The sequence below is a fragment of the Gorilla gorilla genome, chromosome 18 (genome assembly GCF_029281585.2).
Source record: "Gorilla gorilla gorilla isolate KB3781 chromosome 18, NHGRI_mGorGor1-v2.1_pri, whole genome shotgun sequence".
Taxonomy (NCBI): Eukaryota; Metazoa; Chordata; class Mammalia; order Primates; family Hominidae; genus Gorilla; species Gorilla gorilla.
This window is the reverse complement of record NC_073242.2, coordinates 77116890-77138303: the sequence shown is the minus strand read 5'-3', so window position 1 is coordinate 77138303 and position 21414 is coordinate 77116890. Positions and strand designations below refer to the sequence as shown.

Sequence of the window (21414 nt, the reverse complement as noted above, 5' to 3'; positions counted from 1 at the left end):
ACATCTGTCTGGGAGGCAGGGTCATGGGTCCATGGTAATGACGCAGCGGAAGACGTTTATTGTATGGGTGTTTTATTGTACTCCATTCCCCTCCTCAACCCCCACTTCAAACATAGCCCAGCCTCATCTAGGTTGGTAGTCCACCTCCCTGCCTCTGCAATGCCCCAGCACCCTATAGAACAGCATTTTGCAATTCTCCGCTGGCTTGTCTGTCTTCCCCATCATGCTGGAGCCTCTTGATGTCAGAGACTCACTGTAGTCCCAGTGCCTGCCAGAGGGCTTGGCTCATAGTAGTTACCAAAAAATTTGTGAAAAAAGTAAAGAAAAATGGGAAAAGTGAGCAGTCCAATCAGAAACAACTCAATATTTAATCACAGACCTAAGGAAACCTGGGTTGTATCTGGCTCCAGCTTCTGGATGAGATGAGGAGGCAGGTGACTGAGGGGAGAGGCTACACAGGCAGGAGTCCAGGGGCCTCAAGAAAGTGCAGCCCAGCTGGGGAAAAATTAGCTGGGCCGGGAGAGGATTGACCTCTAAAAGCAAAAGGAGAAACAGCAATTCAGTGTAGTAAGGTCACGGAGGTCCCATGAGCTATTGACTTGGTTAAATCATTAGTGAATTGGCTGTTGATGAGAAAATAACATCTCTTTTCCTCATGATTTCTAATTTATCCAAGAGCCTCTCTAGCTTTCTGGAATTTCTGTTAACACATTTAAGCATCTCAATGGTAAATTCCAAGTGTCACAGTTCTTATTAACATCTCCTCCAGGCTGAGACCTACAGCTGATCTTGTGTCTGGAAATCAACAAATACTCAGTGAACCCTTGTTATGGAATAGAGGCAGTGCTAGGAGCAGGGAAGGATGCAACAATAAGACATAGCTCAGTCTACCAGGGAAACAGACATACACTGCACTGTCTCATGGCCCTGCAAGGTGGGAGTGAGATGCAGAACAAGCCCAGTTAACAGGCATTGGGGTGGTTCAGGAACTGGAGCCAGGCTGGGCTGGTGCTCACCCTGGAGGCTTAGGATAGGGGAGAGACAGAAGGGCGGAAAAGATTTTTCTTAAGGAGAGCAAGAATCAATACTATGAAAGTCAATTTCCTTATTCAAATTCAAAGAGAAATTTTGTAACCAAAAATGGGAGAACTACTGAAAAGTCAGAAGTAAACACAGAAGACTGGAGTAGACAGTGAGGAGCAAAGATAAAAGGAGAGAGAAGATTCAAGATAGTCCCCCCATTTTTATTGGTCTTTAGCTGCGCCTATTGTGAGTGGGTAGATTTGTTTAAAGGCTCAGGGTCTGGACGTACATCTCAGTAGTACTTTAAGCCATGACTCACAATACCCAACCCCACGGTGGATTTGAGGTCAAGAAAGTCCAGTCCGGCAATCAAGAGTAATTTCAAAGCAAGCACTTCTGTCCTGGACTAATATTTTTCAAACACCAAGAAGGACACATATAGACCTCAGCCATTCTATTTTTTAAAGACAGGGTCTTGCTCAGTTGTCCGGGCTGAAGTGCAGTGTCGTGATCATAGCTCACTGCAGCCTCAAATTCCTGGGTTCAAGCAATCCTCCCACCTCAGCCTCCCCAGTAGCTGGAACTACATGCACACCACCACACCTGGCTAATATTTTTTATATTTTGTACAGGTGAGGTCTCACTATCTTGCTCAGGCTGGTCTCAAACTTTTGGCCTCAAGCAATCCTCCTGCCTTGGCCTCCCAAAACACTTGGATTACAGACATGAGTCACCATGCCCTGCCAATGTCAGCCATTCTGAACACACTCCCATTTTCTCTCTCGTCTATTTTGTTCTCGTACCACTGTGGCTCTGAACTTATTTTGTCCCCCAGCTACCTTGAAAAACTTCATTTTCCAAGCCATACTCCCCAGGCCTTTTGCACTTTCCTCCCTCCTCCTTTCTCCAGATTCTGAGTATAAGCAACTGGTCTGCCAAGCAGTGCCCTTCTCAGGGGGTAGAGGGCAGTCCCAGTCAGGTTGTTTATTCATGGGTAGATCAGGAAGGTCTTGGAACATTTATCTCTTAAACACTTTATCCCATCATGTATAGGGCAGAATACCAAATGCCTAACATGTAGCCAGTGCCCAGAGGAAACCCACACACCTGTGTGTGCAGGTGCAGACAGCATTCCCTGAGTCCTCTAAGAACCCTCACAGAGATGTCCTGAGCCAGTGCTGGGGGGTGTTCCAGAAAGAACATTCCATGTCCTTCTAGAGGCAAGATAAAGTCTCCTGGTCCATGCGGAAATTTAGAAGACATCTCCCTGTGTCTCTGTGATGTTCCGGACTCCTAATGCAGGGTTGACCCGATGTTCCATGGTTGGTTTCCCTCCTTGCTGCTTCAACATCCTTAATCAACTTTATTAAATGCCGGTGCTTTGATGATAGGGCACACCTTAGATTTTCCAGCTACCAAATGATCCTATTTTATATCACTGCAGGCACTGAGTCACTTGAATACTTCTCAGTCCTGGAATCAATCCTGTTCAAGCCAAGTTGTTGAGAAAAAGTCCCCAGCCATTTTCCATTCATTTCGAATGTTGAATTTCCTAACATAATTGCCCAATCCTGGGGTGTCTCTGTCTCTCAGTCTTGCAGCTTGAGGAAATTGGTACCTTTTCCTTACAGGTAGAAGCAGAGCAGGTGGGTTAATTCTCACACGGGCAGCTACGGTATTATTTTTTTGTGAAGCATGAATCCACTCCGAATTAGTCTAATCCACACACTGCACTTGAAGTGTGAGAACAAGAATTCAAATCTGTAGCAGCAGATGAACGTATTCAATGCCCACATCAGCCACTTCCTCTCAGACTGTCTCTGAGAGGACTCTGCCGCTGGGGAGTCTCAACTCCAGGTGTTTCTGGGTGGCTGGATATTCCCACTCAATGTCTTTCTTGCTTCACACCCTGATCATCCATGCTACCATGCTGTCCTTGACTTCTTCCCTCAGGAACTCCATGACAGGTCTGCATCCTGCCCAGGGCCAGAACGGAGCTTCCCTAAGCGTGTCCTCCAGAACCCTAGTCCCTCCAGGTGAACTGTGAGAAAAGAGTTTCTCAGTCAAATAAATTTTGGAAAGGGCTTGGACTATAGCCCTTGCTTGGAAATTTACAAGTTGACTGTGTCTTAGTTTGGGTTCCCCATGAGCATTTACTGAGACAAAGATTCCTGTTTCCTGGAAGGCGTGGGAATGAGATCAGGAAGGAAAGCAGGGGATAAAGGATGTTTTGTGGAGCCAGTTCCCATGGTGAATAGAAGCTTCATGCTGCAGGGGAACTTTGGCAGCCCTCAGAACAAGGGCCTCAGTGTCATCCCACCCAAAGGGTGGTGTGGGAGAGCCGGGGTATTTACACAATTTTATCAGTCTGTTTTCATGATGCTGATAAAGACATACCTGAGACTGGGTAATTTATAAAGAAAAAGAGGTTTAATGGACTTACAGTTCCATCTGGCTGGGGAGGCCTCACAGTCTTGGCATAGGGGTGGCAAAAGGCGAAAGCCACATCTTATATGGCAGCAGGCAAGACAGAGAAGTTGTGCAGGGGAACTTACCTTTATAAAACCATCAGATCTCATGAGACTTATGCACGATCATGAGAACAGCATGGGAAAGACCCACCCCAATGATTGAATTACCTCCCACTGGGTCCCTCCCACAACACATGGGAATTATGGGAGCTACAATTCAAGATGAGATTTGGGTGCGGACACAGCCAAACCATATCACACACCAACTCCAGTCCGTCTCTGGTTGAGGGCTGCTCCTGGAGAGTTTTGATTCCTTCACACTTCTTGTTGCCCGGGCAGAAAAAGTGGGCTCCAAGGACCAGACAGGGCCTTCAGGTAAAGCAGTGCAGGTGATGACAGTGGCAGTGGGGCTGGTGGGTGCCAAAGTGGGAAGAGCCAGGGATGTAGGTGAACACTTAGTGTGACCACCAAAGCTTATTAACCCAGCATTTTCAAAGCTTATTTGACCATAAAACTTTCTTTGTTCTTTTTCAAAGAACATCAATTCATATACTGTGACAAATTTTGGATAAACCTGGTTCAGATACTTAGCAGGCCGACATATAAAACCCAAAACTGAATGTGGTGCTTATGTTATAAGCAGGATAGAAGATTAAGAAGACACTTGAAAGATTGAGGAAAGTCTACAGGGCTTTGCCAGGCAGGGGTGCAGACCAGGCCTCCTCTTCCTGGAAGCCAGTGGACAGATTTGGCTCAGTGAAAGGAAGAAAATCTGTAATGACTGGGGCAGCCACCGACGGGATGGAGGGTCCTGAGCTTTCCAGTGGTGGAATTGTTCTAGCAGCATCCGGGATTCTCTGTGTGTGCTTGGGGAAGGATTGGGGAGGGGACGTTTGATAGAAACCTACACATTCTGGCTCTGAGATTGTGTGGCTTTAAGGTCTTTGTTTTGATTCTTCCTCCAGGGTTGAAGGGCAGGAGAGGGGGAAATCCAGGGTTATTTCTCTTGCAATCGCCAGGCTTACTTGGCATTTCCAGAATTCGCTGTCTCTCAGTTCCCCCTGGAGAGCTTCTGCTGTAATTTAGTTTCTGCTTGAAGGCCCCAGCTTCTGAACTTCGGACAAAAGATGAAAGATTCCCTTCAGCTCACAGACTAAATATTTCATTTACCCACCAGCAGAACTGGGCCCCCCACTATGCATTTGCCCACTGGCTGAAGGGAAACCTCTTTTTTTCAGAACTGAGGTGGGAAGAGGGCAAGGGAGAGGAGCGGCCCTTGGTCCTGAAGTCTTTGCCTGATGTGGCAAAAGCCATCCTCTTCTTTCCTTCCTCTAACACAATATGAAAAGTCCCACAAGAAACACAGCCTGTTCTGAGATTCCCTGACTGTCTCAAGGCTCCAAATTGCCAAGGATGCTTGCAATTCTTTTGGCTTTTAACTCAGAAAGTTGTGCTTTTCTGCTGATAAGAAATAATAGTTGTTCTTTGTTCAAAGAGTCAGAAAAATGAATTAGCCTCTGTGGTAGTGAAGATTTGGCTTAAATTAATCTTCCAAAGATGTGCAGAGAACATAAAAAAACTCCCAGATTAATAATGAAAAGAACTGAAGCAGTTGTTAGGGAATAAAAATGAAAGAAAACAAGCCACTGCAATCCCCACAATCTCAGCATCATTCCCTTCCTGCTTTCTCTGTTATTCCAGACCCCGAAAGAACAGTCCTGGGTCTGCACCGTGGTTCCAGCACCCTTCTGCCTTTTGACACTTCCCAGGTAAGAAGTGCCTTTTTGAATTTTAGTTCAGCCAAAGAGACACAATTCTGTGCTGGCTTCAGGGGAGATTAGGAAGTAGGAAAAGAGCTGTGCTTGTCAGCTACCTGTCTTCCCTCAGACCTATTTCCTTCATTCAGTCTCTCTTTTTTTAGAGTCAGGGTCTTGCTCTGTCACCCACGCTGGAGTGCAGTAGCACAGACATAGCTTACTGTAGCCTCAAACTCCTGGGCTCAAGCAATCCTCACCCCAGCTTCCTGACTAGCTGGGACTACAGGTGCATGCTATCATGTTTGGCTATTTTTTTTTTTTTTTGGTAAAGACAGGACCTCACTGTGTTGCCCAATTTGTTTCAAACTCCTGACCTCAAGCAATCCTTCTGACTCAGCCTCCTAAAGTGCTGGGATTACATGCATGAGCCACCTATCTGGCCTGATTCCCTGTATTCTCTATCTCACTTGGTGTCATAGGAAACCATATCTCTGAGACTTCCTTGCTCCTTGGGACCAAGTGGTGTCACGGAAAATCATACCTTCTTGGTGCTGACTGTTGTCTCTGGCAGTGACTGTGTCCCCTCCACAGCCTCTGCTTCCAAACAGCAGCAGTTTAATATGGGGAACTGGTGACACCGGTAGTGCAAGAGCCAAGAAGTCAAGCAGAGGATACTGAGGAGAGCCAGTCCCTCCCTCCATTGCCCCAGGTTCTTTCCAGCAGCCCCTGACATGGTTTTAGCTCCCCCCTGGAGGCCTGGCTCCTGGACTGTAATCCACTCCTTCCATTGTCCTTGCAGCTCATGGGTGATAGTGACTTCCTGCTCTTGCTAATTTCTGGCTCTCCTCACTATCCTCTTCTTGACGTCTTGGCTCTTGCATTACCAGTGTCACCAGTTCCCCATATTAAACTGCTGCTGTTCGGAAGTCCTGGAATGGTTTCTGCTTTTCTGACTAAAACCCAATGAGTATAGCATTAGGATGTGGACAAAAAATCCCTATTACCCTCCATTGGCCAATGAAATGAAAAGCTGGTTCCCTTAAGTAAGTGTGCTAAACAGAAGCCAGGCTGTGGGGAACAAGGATGCGGGTCCACACTGTGACCTGCAATAGCCACAGGGATCTTTAATGCCATGGCTCCCACAAACCCAATCTCTCTCATGCCTGATGAGATTGTTACTATTACTTGCTATTATTATCCAATTTTACAAATATGGAAACTGAAGCCTCAAGAGGCAAGAGATCTTTAATTTCCAAAGATCAATGTGGGGTTTGGGAACAGGCAGTTCAACTCCAGAGCTTTGCTCCTGAATACTGCACTACTCTGCCTCCTTGATATATTCTGAATGTTGCCCGAAAAATAAGCACCACCCAAGGCCCTCTGTTTCTGATCTGCTTAGGCCTATCCTAGTTTTTTCAGGCTTCAAATAAAAGTTAAGCTAAAGACGAAGAAAAAACAGGCTTAATTTTTCCATCCTAAATATCATTTGACTTCTGTATTAGTCCATTCTCACATTGCTATAAAGAACTACCTGAGACTGGGTAATTTATAAAGAAAGGAGGTTTAATTGACTCACAGTTCCACAGGCTGTACAGGAAGCATGGCTGGGGAGGCCTCAGGAAACTTACAATCATGGTGGAAGGGGAAGCAAGCACGTCTTCACATGGCAGCAGGAGAGAGAGAGAGAGAGTGAAGACGGAGATGCTACACACTTTCAAACAACGAGATCTCGTGAGAACTCACTCACTATCATGAGAACAGTAAAGGGGAAGTCTGTCCCTGTGATTCAATTACCTCCCAGCAGGCTCCTCCTCCAACATGTGGGGATTACAATTTGACATGAAATCTCAGTGGAGACACAGAGCCAAACCATATTACCTTCTAGCCAAGATAATTCTAAATCAGACCTGCTATAAAATGAAACAATCCCAGTCCTAAATGCTTGGGCTATACCTATGGTGACCTTTTATGGATAAAGATGCTCTCTCCAATCCTCCCCCTCTTTCACCATCTATATGAATACTCCAGTGGCATTTGCAAAACTGAGTGAGGTTAGGGGTGAACACCACTCACAGAATGAAGCAAAACTCCATGCTAAATGAGGGGATGGAGCCATGACTCTTGCCTCATTAGCAAATGAGTAAATGTCTCTAAATGTCTCTAAACAACTGGCAACAACTATTGAAGGAACTTCTGTCCTTCCCAAAACCTTTTAGGCCATAGACTAAAAGGCTGTGTCCCTACCCATTCCCTGGGAGCAACACCTCATTAAGTAAGGAACTTAGTTGTGTCCAAAAGTTTCTCATAATGACAAATTAACTAAGCTTTTTATAAACTGTGGCCTTGGGAATGAGGAGGAACTAGGTTATTCCCAGTGAGTCTGCTCCACTGATCCAGGAAGCCTGTTGTCTTGCAGAGTCCCATCTAGAGTGACTGGAAAGGCACAAGGCACGTCTTAGGGAAGAAAAGAACTTGCAAAAATCGAACCTGGGCCGATCTGATTTCTTTTTGGGGAACTGTTGTCCTGTGCTGAGACTAGAAATGCCAGAATTTGTTTCAGATTTTTATCATCATCACCATAATCATTGTCAACATCAAGATTACCATCTTCAGCCCCAAACAATATTTATTAAGTCTACCGGGTTAGCCACCTTTTTCTGGTAGCCAAATACATTTGGGTAGTTAATTAGGAAATTTGGGCCCACATCTGGACTCAGGTCAATCAATCAAACATCCATCAAGCATTTTCTGGGTATCTGTGATGTGATAAATCACTGGCTCTAAGGCTGGCTGCACATTAGAATCATCTGGAAAGATTTAAAATGTACCAATGCCTGGCTTCATTTCAGAATGATTAAATCTAAATCTCTGGTTTTGGGACCAGGCATTTGTATTTTTTATAAAGCTCCACTGGAGACTCTAATGTGCAGCCAGTGTTGAGAAGAGCTATAATAAGAAGTGTGCTAGGAACTATGGCCGGATTAAGAAAAAGTCCCATCACCTGACTTCTAGGCACTTACTGCCTAGCTAGGGAAATAAGATGCAGTTAAATAGCAATGCATTGTATGTGTTAAATAACGAAATATGACAACAATTCAAGACATCCACAATTGAAATAAGACAACAATCTTTCAAAGTAGCAGATAACTGACAGAGAGAGAGAGAGAGAGAGAGATCACTGCATGAGTGGGAGAAACAAAAAAGTTCAGAAGGTGGGGAGATGAGAGTAGGTGAGAGTATTCAGGAGTGCTTTATGGAAGAATTGGAAATTGAGAATGGACCCAAAAGACAGTCAGAGAGTTGTTGGATCACTTTAAGCAGAAACAGTTTCAATCATTCTAAAAGAGCAAATTAAACTTGCTATTTTCTGGAAGCAGCAGATAGATCAAGAATGTATTAAATGGAGCATTAGGAAGTGAGAAGATAAAAAAGATGGGTTGTGGATATGCTTATTTTCCTGACTGTAGTCAGCATTAAACTATGTATTTGTATATTAAAACACTACGTTGTATACCTTAAATATGGATAACTATGTTTAAAAAGGTAGGTTGTGGGCTGGGTTGAAAATGTCCCTGACTGCCAGCTAAGATGCTTGGCTTCTATCTTGCAGGAGGAGGTGTTGGTTTCTGAGCAGAGGAGGAAGAAGAGGCAGAAATTTTGTTCCTTCACTGGGGGTTTATATTTACAGTCAGCCCTTGGTATATGTGAGGGAAGGGTTCCAGAATCCCCACATATTCCAAAATCCATACTTACTCAAGTCCCTGCAGTTGGCCCTATAAAACCTGAATTTACAAAAAGTACCCCCGCCTCCACAGTGGGTTTTGCATCCTGTGAATACTGTGTTTTGGTTGAAAAAAAAATCTGCTTATAAATGAACTGTGCAGTTCAATCCCATGTTGTTCAAGGGTCAACCATATAACATAATGAAATATAGTAGGGACTGGAGTGGAAGGGAAGGGCCTGGGAAAATAGAAGTCATCTAGAAAACTATCTGTTACCTTAGGAATGAGAACCTTGAATAAAACAGTGGCTGTGTAGAAAGGGGAAGATACAAGAGATGTTCTAGAAGAAGAGCTCCTGGCCTTCTTCTTCCGACTGAGTGGTTGATGCTGCTATTAACTGAATAAGGAAGGGCAGCCAGCCTGGTATAGGGGAGGATCGAGGCTGGGGACAGCTGGCCTGAAGTTAAACCACGGCTTAGTCACCTGCTGATCCAATTAGCTTAGGCTGTCAGATTCAGTTTACTCATCTGTACAATGGGACTTATAATATCTGCCTTGCATGCTAATTAGGACATTTGAAATAATATGGTGCCTACCACAAGACCTTGCCCATAGTAATAATAGCTCAGTTGATATTATTATTAATTAATTAATTTATTCATTTATTTTTTAGACAGGTTTTCACTCTGTCACCCAGGCTGGAGGGCAGTGGTGTGATTTCAGCTCACTGCAGCCTCCATCTCTCTGACCCAGGTATTCCTCCCACCTCAGCCTACTGAGTAGCTAGGACTACAGGTGTGTACCACCACATCTGGCTAACTTTTGTATTATTATTTTTTTTTTTGGTAGGGTGGGTTCTCGCTATGTTGCCCAGGCTGGTCTCAAACCGCTGGGCTCAAGAAATCCACCCGTTTCAGGCTCCCAAATTGCTGGGATTACAGGCATGAGTCACAGTGCCTCTGGGGTATTATTTTTAGTATTATTATGAAACACAGGAAAAGACATTTGAAGGGAAAGAGGTTAGGTAATAAGTTGAGTTTTAAAAGGTGAAAGATTTATACCATCTGAAGAGAAACTAGAGTGTTGAGTTGAGTTTTAGACATGTTATACTTCCTGGATATCTTAGGCAAAATGTCTAGTAGGCCAGAGGAAATAGGGGCTCAGGATTAAAGTTAGAGCCTGAAATAAAGATGTCAGGACTGGGCACAGTGGCTCACATCTATAAAAGCCCAGCTACTCCGAAGGCTAAGGTAGGAGGATTGCTTGAGCCCAGGATTTTGAGACCAGCTTGGGCAACATAGTGAGACTCCAACTCTAAATTTAAAATAAAATAGAAGGCCGGGCATAGTGGCTCATGCCTGTAATCCCAGCACATTGGGAGACTGAGGCAGGTGGATTGCTTGCACTCAGGAGTTCGAGACCAGTATTGTCAACATGGCAAAACCTCATTTCTACTAAAAATACAAAAAAAAAAAAAAAAAAAAAATTAGCCGGGCATGGTTGCACAGGCCTGTGGTCCCAGCTACTCGGGAGGCTGAGGTGGGAGGATTACTTGAGCCTAAGAGGCAGAGGTTGCAGTGAGCCAAGATTGTACCACGGCACTCCAGCCTGGGTGACAGAGTGAGATTCTGTCTAAAAAAAAAAAAAAAGGATTATAAAAATCCTACTCTAGGTGCAGCCTGGGTCGCCGATGGGGGAGGTGGAGCCGGGGCCCGCGGGCCCGCTGAAGCCCCCAGAGCCGCCCGAAGCGCCCGCGAGCCGCCGGCCGGGAGAGATCCGGGTCCTGAAGAGACGCGGTTTCACTATGTTGCCCAGGCTGGTCTTGAACCCCTGACCTCAAGTGATCCTCCCTCCTTGGCCTCCTGAAGTGCTGGGATTACAGGAGACTGGAACCTACTGAACAACCTCTTCAGATCATTTATGATTACTTATCCAGGCTGGGATTTGATGATCCTGTGCTCATACGGGAGGAGGCTACAAATCCTGACCTCGGCTGTGATTCGATTTTATGGTGAAAAACCATGCCACATGGATCATTTGGATCGAATCCTATTGTCTGGCATCTATAATGTATGCAAGGGAAAGACTCAGCTGCATAAGTGGGCTGAGTGCCTAGTTGTCCTCTGTGGTTCCTGCCTTATCGTTTCCTCAGTGAAGGATTGTCAAACTGGAAAGATGCACATTTTGCCTCTGGTTGGTGGAAAGCCGCCTGCCTTGGCCTCCCAAAGTGCTAAGATTACAGCCTCTGCCCGGCGGCCACCCCACCTGGGAAGAGAGGAGCGTCTCTGCCTGGCTGCCCATCGTCTGGGATGTGAGGAGCACCTCTGCCCGGCCGCCCCGTCTGGGATGTGAGGAGCGCCCCTGCCCGGCCGCCCCGTCTGGGATGTGAGGAGCGCCTCTGCCCGGCCGCCCAGTCTGGGAAGTGAGGGGCACCTCTGGCCGGCCGCCCCGTCTGGGAGGTGGTGGGGCGCCTCTGACCGGCCGCCCCACCTGGGAAGTGAGGAAGCCTCTGCCTGGCCGCCCATCGTCTGGGATGTGAGGAGCGCCTCTGCCCAGCCGCCCCATCTGGGAAGTGGGTGCCTCTGCCCGGCTGCCCCGTCTGGGAGGTGAGGGGTGCCTCTGCCTGGCCGCCACCCCATCTGGGAGGTGAGGAGCGCCTCTGCTCGTCTTCCCATCGTCTGGGATGTGAGGAGCGCCTCTGCCTGGCCGCCCCATCTGGGAAGTGGGTGCCTCTGGGAAGTGGGTGCCTCTGCCCAGCGGCCCATCGTCTGGGATGTGAGGAGCTCCTCTGCCCGGCCGCCACCCCGTCTGGGAAGTGAGGAGCGCCTCTGCCCGGCTGCCCCGTCTGGGAAGTGTACACAACAGCTCCGAAGAGACAGCAACCATCCAGAACGGGCCATGATGACGATGGCGGTTTTGTCGAATAGAAAAGGGGGAAATGTGGGGAAAAGAAAGAGAGATCAGATTGTTACTGTGTCTTTGTAGAAAGAAGTAGACATAGGAGACTCCATTTTGTTCTGTACTAAGAAAAATTCTTCTGCCTTGGGATGCTGTTAATCTATAACCTTACCCCCAACCCCGTGCTCTCTGAAACATGTGCTGTGTTCACTCACGGTTAAATGGATTAAGGGCGGTGCAAGATGTGCTTTGTTAAACAGATGCTTGAAGGCAGCATGCTCGTTAAGAGCCATCACCACTCCCTAATCTCAAGTACCCAGGGACACAAACAGGGCCGAAGGCCGCAGGGACCTCTGCCTAGGAAAACCAGAGACCTTTGTTCACGTGTTTATCTGCTGACCTTCCCTCCACTATTATCCTATGACCCTGCCACATCCTCTTCTCTGAGAAACACCCAAGAATGATCAATAAATACAAAAAAAAAAAAAAAATTATACTCTAAAGATCCTGTTTTATTATTTCAAAAATAAAACAAAAAATATGTCAGGGTTATCTACACAGAGGTGACAGCAGAAACTCAGGGAGGTGGATGATATTGCCCAGGGAAAACACATAGAGAAAGGAGAAAAGGAGTTCAAGAATGGGTCTGGGTTTGGTATCAGTCAGGACTGTGGTTATAAGTGACAGAACCCCAAATCAACGGGCTTAAGCCAAAAAAAAGGGGGGGGGGCGGGGAGGGAGAAATGTTTATTGATTCAAAATAACCAAAGGTACAGACGAAAGTATACATCGTTTCATATACGATTACCTGGTTGAATCCAGGGGGTCAAAAGATGTCATGAGGCCGGGCGCGGTGGATCACGCCTGTAATCCCAGCACTTTGGGAGGTCGAGGTGGGCGGATCACGAGGTCAGGAGATCGAGACCATCCTGGCTAACACGGTGAAACCCCGTCTCCAGTAAAAATACAAAAAACTAGCTGGGCGTGGCGCCGGGCGCCTGTAGTCCCAGCTACTCGGGAGGCTGAGGCAGGAGAATGGCCTGAACCCAGGAGGCGGAGCTTGCCGTGAGCCGAGATTGCGCCACTGCACTCTAGCCTGGGTGACAGAGAGAGACTCCGTCTCAAAAAAAAAAAAAAAAAAAAATATGTCATGAATGCCATGAGGATTCTCCACTCTGCCTTCCCAGGATGGCTTAATTCTCAGGCACCTTCTCCCTGTGTCGCAGCAAAGATGGCCCCTGAGCTTCATTCTGTCAGTTTAGAAATCTCAGCAGAGGCCAAGTACGGGTGGCTTACGCCTATAATCCCAGCACTGTGGGAGTCAGAGGCGGGTGGATCAGTTGAGACCAGGAGTTTGAGACCAGCCCGGCCAAACACGGTGAAACCCCGTCTCTACTAAAAATACAAAAATTAGCTGGGCGTGGTGGCACACACCTGTAATCCCAGCTACTCAGGAGGCTGAGGCGGAAGAATCCCTCGAACCCGGGAGGCGGAGGCTGCAGTGAGCCAAGATCGTGCCACCATACTGGAGTCTGGGCGACAGAGCAAGACTCAGTCTCAAAAAAAAAAAAAAAAAAAAAAGAAGAAGAAGAAGAAAATAAAGAAAAAGAAAAGAAATCTCAGCAGAAAGAGAACATGTCTTTCCCAGCAGGCCAAAGCCCTCCGCCTTCCTACAACTTGTTTTTTTTTTTTTTTTTTTGTAAATAAAGTTTTATTGGAACACAGCCATGCCCATTTGTTTATGTTTTGTCTATGGCTGCTTTACAGCTGCAGCCACAGAGCTGTAGTTACCATGGAGACCATATGGCCTGTAAGTCCGAAATATTTACTATTTGGTCCTTCAAGAAAAGTGTTGCCAACCCTGGCACTAGACTCTAAGGCCATAAGAAAAGAGACTTTTGTCTGTTAAATTCACGGTTGTATCCCCAGTGCTAGAAGAATGCCTAGTAGATGGTAGGCACTCAGTAGATACTCGTAGGATGAATGAAGGGGAAGTGAACACTGGTTTGATATAAGGAGTGGTCCTAAACCAGAAAGGGCATCAACACTTTCAGGGGATTGGCTGGAAGGGCTCGAGGAAGAGCGGAGGAGGAGAGGAGACTTGAGCAGAAGCCACGTCTCAGGAGCTCAGCAAGGACCGCAGCTCAGACAGGGTCCTGATCCCCACAGGACACCGGGAAAGAGGCTAGGGAATCTGGATGTGGAGAGGACTCCAGTGAGCTCCCCAAAAGCCGTTTCAGTGGACGCAGGCTGCTGAAAGGTGAGGGGGTGGAAACAGCTAAGGTGTGCCTCATTTTGGGACTTGGGTGAAGAAAACATTCAGCAACCCACATCAGATGGAAGGCGGACAGTCTTTTTTCACATTCAAGGTTTTAGAAGTAAGGGCAGCCCATGACTGGAGGAGGCTCTGCTCTTAAAATGCCTGGGTCCCTTGGGATCAGGGCTTGAGTTAACCCGTGAGTGCCTGGACTACTCCTCCTGACATCTGTCCCTCAAACAGCTGAGAGGCACACAGCACAGAGCCCAATATCACACATAAAAACACACACAATAACCAATAAATCATCTACGGTGTCTGCATTGACTAACTCACATTTCCCTTTAGGAGCCAGAGCTTTGGGCTTTTCCCAGTGGATTTAACATCTTCTGAGTCTTTGTTATAAGCCCTGGGGGAATTGCCCTGTATGCTCTATCATAATTTAAAACAGAAAGTATAAGGGCCGTATTTCCCACCCCCCTCCCTTTTTTCCTTGCACTTAACTCAAAGTCCCCTCTGCTAACTTCATCGGAGTATATTAATTGATGTCAAAATCACCCAACTCCGTTTCAGTTGTATTTGAATCCATTTAAACATTTGCAGAGTCAGTTAAAGGCAGGATCAAGAGTTAAACAGTTCTATTCTTAAGAGTCAATTCCCTCCCAGAGGAATTCTTAACGTGATGTTTTTTTCTGTGTGAGTCTGAAGTGAGTTCAGGTTGGTGAAGGAAGCACCCAGCAGTCTCAACACTCACTAGACATCTACAAATCCATTTTCCCCTCCCTTCCCAGCCCTTCCAAAATAGGCCTGGTGCTCCACTAGCCTTTGGTCCTGGGAAGTGAGATCGTGGAGGGACTAGATTCCCTGCGGGGGAAAGCAGTCCGGGCGTAAATCCATTACCTGGGCTTAGGTGTACAAGGACTCCCTCTGGATGTTGTTTCAAATAAGCTTTTTTTTTTGCATTTAGGTTTTTTTGAGAAAAGTTGTTTCAGCTGACATCCAAGCGTGGCATTTGAGGTTTTGTTAAGTCATTCCCTGGAAAGAGAGGATATTTAGCTGCTTCATAAAGGGCTCTCTCTCAAGGGTGCCATTATGATTTTCTCACCTTGGCTAGTGGCAGCTGCTTCTGGGGGTGTGATAGGAGCAGAGAGGTGAACCCCTGAGTGAGGCATCCCACCTCTCACTCTTTGATGGCTGATTCTTCTCGACAAAAATCGAGTCAGAGCTGGGCCCTGGTTTCACGGGCACCCTGGACCAGAGGACTTGGGGGTGTGCAGAGAGCTCCTCCAGCTCCTACCAGCCCTCCTGTATTCTCCCCACCCCAGGGGCCCGTTGACCGGCGTGTCTTGCCTCACCCCACACAGTGTCAGTATATGCATACGCTTGTGTGCATACGCTTGTGTGCATTCGTGTGTGCTGAAAAACCAAGAGGCTAACCTCAGCCCCTCAGAAATAAAAATCAGATCCATGAAGGTAAGCGGGGAGGGCGGAGGTGGGGGATGCTTTAGGCTCCGGTGAAGCGCTGGAGACATTTTCGGAACAGTCTTGCGTGTTCCAGCTTGTTGCCACTAGGGGCTGCTGTGGTTAGGCAGGAGTACCAAGAGCAGAGCTGTTTACAAAGAGGGAAAACGGAAAGATACAAAGCAGTGATTATTTCAGTTCATGAATAATTTTGTTATTTCAGAGGATTTGGGGAGTGCGCTTGGCCACTACCCTCATTTTGCAAGTATGTGACTTCTTTCTTACACAGTGGCCCTGCCAGGATGGCTCCATCAGAAAGTCCCCTCCGTTTGATCCGTAGACCTTGCGTTGACAGGTGCTGGCTGCTAGGACGGGCACAGGCTGGGCTAGGCTCCCTGCTGCATCTCCTACACAGTTCCCAGGGAGAACGAGCGCTTGTGTCTGGAGAAGGCTTCCAAGGATGGATGGGTGTTAAATTCTCAGTTCCAAGTCTCTGGTAACAAAAGTGGAAGAGAACAAACTAGATTGAGGAGGCAAGGTATGATAGCACATTTCTCAGATTCTGTAATTCTCCATGAGACTAAGACCCAGGTAAAGAACTGTCAGTGCTTCAATTTAATTCCTCTCAGCACTTATTGAGCACCTACTATATGCAGGATATCTTACTCTGCTTCCACAGTACCTATATATACTCTCTTTGGAAGAGCTGGGTTAGAAATGTGGAGGGAGTGGTAGGGATAGGGCAGAGAGGCTTTTAGAATCAGGGTCCACAGGAGCTGGGAACATAAGAAAGGCCTATAAATTGCATCTACTTAATTTACCAGGAAATAGAAACTGAATAGGGGAAACAGTGAATTAAAGGGTAGGGTGCACGCTTTATTTCCTGTGGCTAAAAAAACAAGAAAACTAGAAAAATGAATCCCTGCTGAAGAGTGATTTCCTCCATCTTGCTAAAAGGTCATGGTGGCATTGTTACTCTCCTTATTATTTTTGTCATTCTTATCTTGAAAGATTTTTGCTAGTGTGAGCAATTGACCATGAAGGCCATGCATCATTGCTTATCAGTTTAGCGCTTTTCAATCTGAAAAAAAAAAAATACAAAACAAAAGCCCATTCCTCCTTGACTGGAAATAGGCCTGAAATCAGCAGCATCAATAATAGGGTCTTCAAGCCACACCATTTTGGCCTGGACTCTGACACCCATAGTTTGGCGCTTCAGGCTCCAGGAGAGGATGTGCACTTTTTGTGAGGGCAGAATCCAGGCAGGACTTCTGCATTCACTGTCTGCAGCCTTCCTCCGGGAGTAGACAACGCTGGAAGAAAAACAAACAACTTGGAACTATCACCACTAGATTCTCCTCATGTGGCCAGGCAGCCCTGATCTGGGCAAGCTTTTGTGTCTTGCTCCCCAAAGATGGTAGAGGATTTCAGAACACAGAGTCAAAGTCAGGACCTGTCTGTCAAGCAATAGGAGAGTAGTCTGGGACATGCTTACTTGTCTCTGAAGCCCATGAATATGAGGAGACTTCTTTTTCTCTCTTTAACCTCCATAGTTCTCTAGTGATGGTGCAATAAGCATTAGAGGAAGTGGGTGGAATGAGTCTGGTTCATTATCTGGCACACAATAGGTGCTCAACAAATATGATTCCCTACTCCTCGCTTCCCTGTGGACTTGCATTTCCCTAACCAGAAGCTGTCGGTTCAGTGAGCTCAATACTGCTGCCCCATGGCTCTGGCTCTCTGGCAAGGCCAGTGTAGTCAGCTCAAGGGGCTGGAGGGCAAATTCCTTTGGCTCTCCAGGGCCAGATGGGGGAGCAGCCTCATGAGGAATGTGAAAATCTGGAAGAAAAGCTGATAACCAGAGAAATAAACTGAATGGAGAGGCTGTGGGAGTATGAAAGACTTCATTTTGCTGAGAGTAACAGCACGGGGCTTTAAGTGTCTTATGGATTCTGCATGAGTTATGTATTTTCTGCCTGTAAAGCATTTGACAGGTTTTAAATGCATCAAACTGAGCAGATTTGTTGTGAAATGCAGTAAACATATGCTGAGTATTTTAGTAGAATCATAGCCACCAGGAATGCTTTTTCTTCTTGTGTGAAAATACAAAGAGAAATACCTCCCCTTCTTTTGATCAGTTCCCAGCACAGAGATCTCTGGATTTACATAAATATAAAGATGAATTTGTATGTCTGTGAAGGAGTTCAGGAAATGCCACCTCCAAATCTGATGCCTTGGTATTTCTGATTACTTTGAACTGAAGGCACTTCGGGAACAGAAGATCTGGGCTTTCTCTGAGCTCCCTTGATGCGCCCAAAGACTGATCCTCCAAAAGGAACTCAACTGTCATGAATCTTCTCCCTGGGAATCTTAGCAACCAGTGAAGATTATCTTGGACCACAGGAGATAAGATTGGAGTTTGGTGCCACACCCAGACTCTCACCTGCTCTTCTGAGGGCTGCTCTGAGACAACTTTTACCATCTGAGAGATCGCTTAGCTGCACGAAAACACAAGCTTTATTCAACACGTATTTCTTCCCTTCACCTTCCCATGGCTTTTCTCCACCAACCCTTAGAAACCCCAAACCCCTATTCCTTTCTATAGCTCAGGATATTATATAAGCTTCAATCATCTGGCCCTTCTTCAAGTCACATATGTCTGTGGGACTCTGTGCATCATATGTAATTGAATATAGTTTTTGTCTTGTTAATCTGTCTTATGTCAATTTAATTAGCAGCCCAGCCAAGGAACATAGAAGGGTGAAGGGAGCCATTTTCACTCTCCTACATCTGGAAATCACACCCTACCAGATTTCTCAACCTTGTCTTTTTTATGGAAGGCTCAGCACTTAGGGACTTTTAGAAATGGAAGCAATCCGAAATGATTATTGACGTGAAAGGGTGGTTCATGAACAGCAGCATCCACACTGCCTGCAAGCCCATTGGTAATGCAGAATCTCAGCTTCACTGCAGACCTACTGAATCAGAATCTGCCTTTCAACCAGATCTCCAGATAATTCAAGAGCATAATCAAGAATGAGAAGTGCTCTTGTCCTTCAGCTCTGACCGATCCCTTTCACTTCCCCTGAAAGACAGCCAACTCTCCGAAACTTTCCTTCTCATCAGCTGTCACAGAGCTTTCTGAAGCAGTGAGTATTGTCAGCCCTCTCTTCTCCAAGCAAAGCAATTAACACACTCAACAAATGTGTGTGGGGTGCTCACTGTGTGTTATGTGTCCATGGGGAGGAGAGATACATGTGTGAGGACCCCTGCACTGTGGCCCATTCTCTCCGTTCTCCCGACTTCAGGTGTCTCAGCCAGTTCTTGGAATGACATGGCTTCCAGACCCCTTTGTCATTGTCCTTCAGCTCATCCATGTTGTCAAAAATAATTCTTTAATATTATTTCATTCAAAAACATATTTAACTGAATAATTTTGAATGGATATTTGAATAAGTCTCCCTTAAAGTCTGGCACTCAAACTGGACCCTATATTTCCAAAGTTGCCTGAAAAAATGAGTAATTGAGGGAACTTTTACTTTTGTGGTCTGGATAGAATCACCTGGGTGTCTCAAGTGTGAACACCATCTCTATCTCTAACTAACTATCTATGGTGAGTGGGGTGGGCATCTTCATCATGAAATGCCCTTGGAGTGCATCACTAAGGTCCCTTGTGTTCCACATTTTATTCCAGATGCTGAAAGGAAGGAACAAGAAATGCTGCCACATTGCACTCCTCGGCCCCTCTGTCCTTCCTTTCCACCAGTTACCAAGCCCCCCATGTCAGGGACATCCCTCGGCCTTGGAGATTCAGCAGTGACATGAGCAAGGATGCAGATTCCATTCTAAAAAGAAAAGACTGAAAACAGAGGAACCCATAAGTGAGCATCTTGACCTGCAGCATTCTGGCCCACTCAGATGGAAACCACCTTTGCAAGAATTATAACAGTAAGAAAATTATGGCAGTAAAAGAGATATGATCTAACCCACCCTCCATCTTGCCTTTCCCTTAATTATTGCTGGGCTTTTGGGCTAGCTAACTTTGGAAGATATTTAGGTTATAGTTTAAATGATAATAGCCCTTCCCCCAAACTTGACTCCCTCTATAGAGCTAATGAAAGGCCATGGGGCTATGGGGGTGGAGAGGAGCCTAATTCTGCTAAGGTGCAGACATAGATTGCCAGCCATTCCTGCAGATAACACCACTATTGTAGATTGGCCTTTTGAGGTAGCTTGTCAGATTTTTTGAATGTCTGACACCTATGGCTCCAACCCGACCCACCGATCCCACTCCTGTGACCCCACCCAGAAGCAATTCAGCATGCAGGAGGACAGCTTCTATCCCCCCAACCCCATATGATTTCATCTCTGACCCAGCCAATCAGCAGCAAGCACTCATTACCTGGCCGCCCTCACCTCTTCTCCCAAACTGCCTTTGAAAAACCCCTAACTATGGGCCTTCAGGGAGATTGATTTGAGTAATAACTCCGTCTCCCACGTGGTGTAACCGGCCTCCTGTCAATTAAACTCTTTCTTTACTGCAATGCCATGGTCTTTAATTGTGCAGTGAGCAGGAAGAAACTGTTGGGTGGTTACAAGATGGAGTGTTATTGGAAAGGGAATGAACCAGAGGAAAGTGACACCACCTTTGCAAAATTATGACTGAGACAGTGAAAGAGATCTAATTTAACTGAATCCATCTTGCTTCTAACTGTCCTTGTTCATTCCTGGGTGTAGGCTGAACTAGCTTTGGGAGAAACTTAGCTTAGTTTGTAGTTTAAACAAAGATGGTAACAGCCCTTTCCCAAAGCAGACCTCCTTCTTGCCTGGGGACTAGAGTGCCTTTGTAGGACTAACATTAGCCACAAGATTAGAAATTATGGTTTAGAAGTCATGCAACTGGAGGCTACAAGATTCTGACCCTCCCTAAACTGCTCCTAAGATCAGTGCTTGAGATATTTTACAGACCCTGCGCTTGATGGATCAGCTGGCCCCACCCAGATCAATAAACTGGCTCATCTGATCTTGTGGCCTCCACCCAGGAACTGACTCAGCGTTAGAAGACAGCTTCAACTCCCTATGATTTCATCTCTGACCAATCAGCCCTCCCGGTTCACTGGCTTTTACCCACCCACCAAGTTATCCTTAAAAACTCTGCTCCCCGAAAGGTTGGAGAGACTTATTTGAGTAATAATAAAACTCCGGTCTCCCACACAGCCGGCTCTGTGTGAATTACTCTCTCTGTATTGCACTTCCCTTGTCTTGATGAATTGGCTCTGTCTAGGCAGTGAGCAAAGTGAACCCCTTGGGCGGTTACAAAAGGGCAGGAGGTGAGACAGAAAAATAGGGTCTGGAGGCAGGGAGCATAAGGCCAACTCACACTTAAGCTATAACAGGAAATATCCTCTCCACAGAGCATACAGCAGGTGAGTGACTTTGTAACTTTACTTCATCCTCTTCATTTACATAGGGCATACCCCAAGTCGAGGGTATCTAAACACTCAAACATTCTGTAACAGAGCCTTTGAGCCCCTATGCCCAGACCCGCTCCCACACTGTGGAGTATACTTTCATTGTCAATAAATCCCTTCATTCCTTCTTTGCTTTGTTTGTACGTTTTGTCCAATTCAGTACGCCAAGAACCTGGACACCCTCCGCCAGTAACAGAGGGAAGGGTTTGCTTCTTCTCTTGCTGTGGCCCTACCCATTGTGCTTTCTCATCTCTGTTTTGCAAGCAGCCTTCTTAAGAAGGAGCGAATGAATAAAGTAAAATAAAAACTTTTTGGTTTCTACTAGACTCTTTCACTTACCACCAACTTCCACAA

General features: G+C 46.2%; 1 long non-coding RNA gene across 2 annotated transcripts; it reads left to right on the top strand.

The window, feature by feature from the left end:
* The first annotated feature begins 5078 nt into the window (after positions 1 to 5078).
* On the top strand, positions 5079 to 21137 carry LOC129527664 (uncharacterized). 2 transcript variants are annotated; one of them, XR_008672680.2, is made up of 3 exons: positions 5079 to 5263; positions 17853 to 18738; positions 19284 to 21137. It is a non-coding gene; the product is annotated as an uncharacterized lncRNA (long non-coding RNA). The 2 variants fall into 2 exon arrangements; XR_008672682.2 differs by lacking the exon at positions 5079 to 5263 and having other exon boundaries at positions 17249 to 18738; positions 19284 to 19537; positions 20532 to 21137.
* The last annotated feature ends 277 nt before the right edge of the window (positions 21138 to 21414 follow it).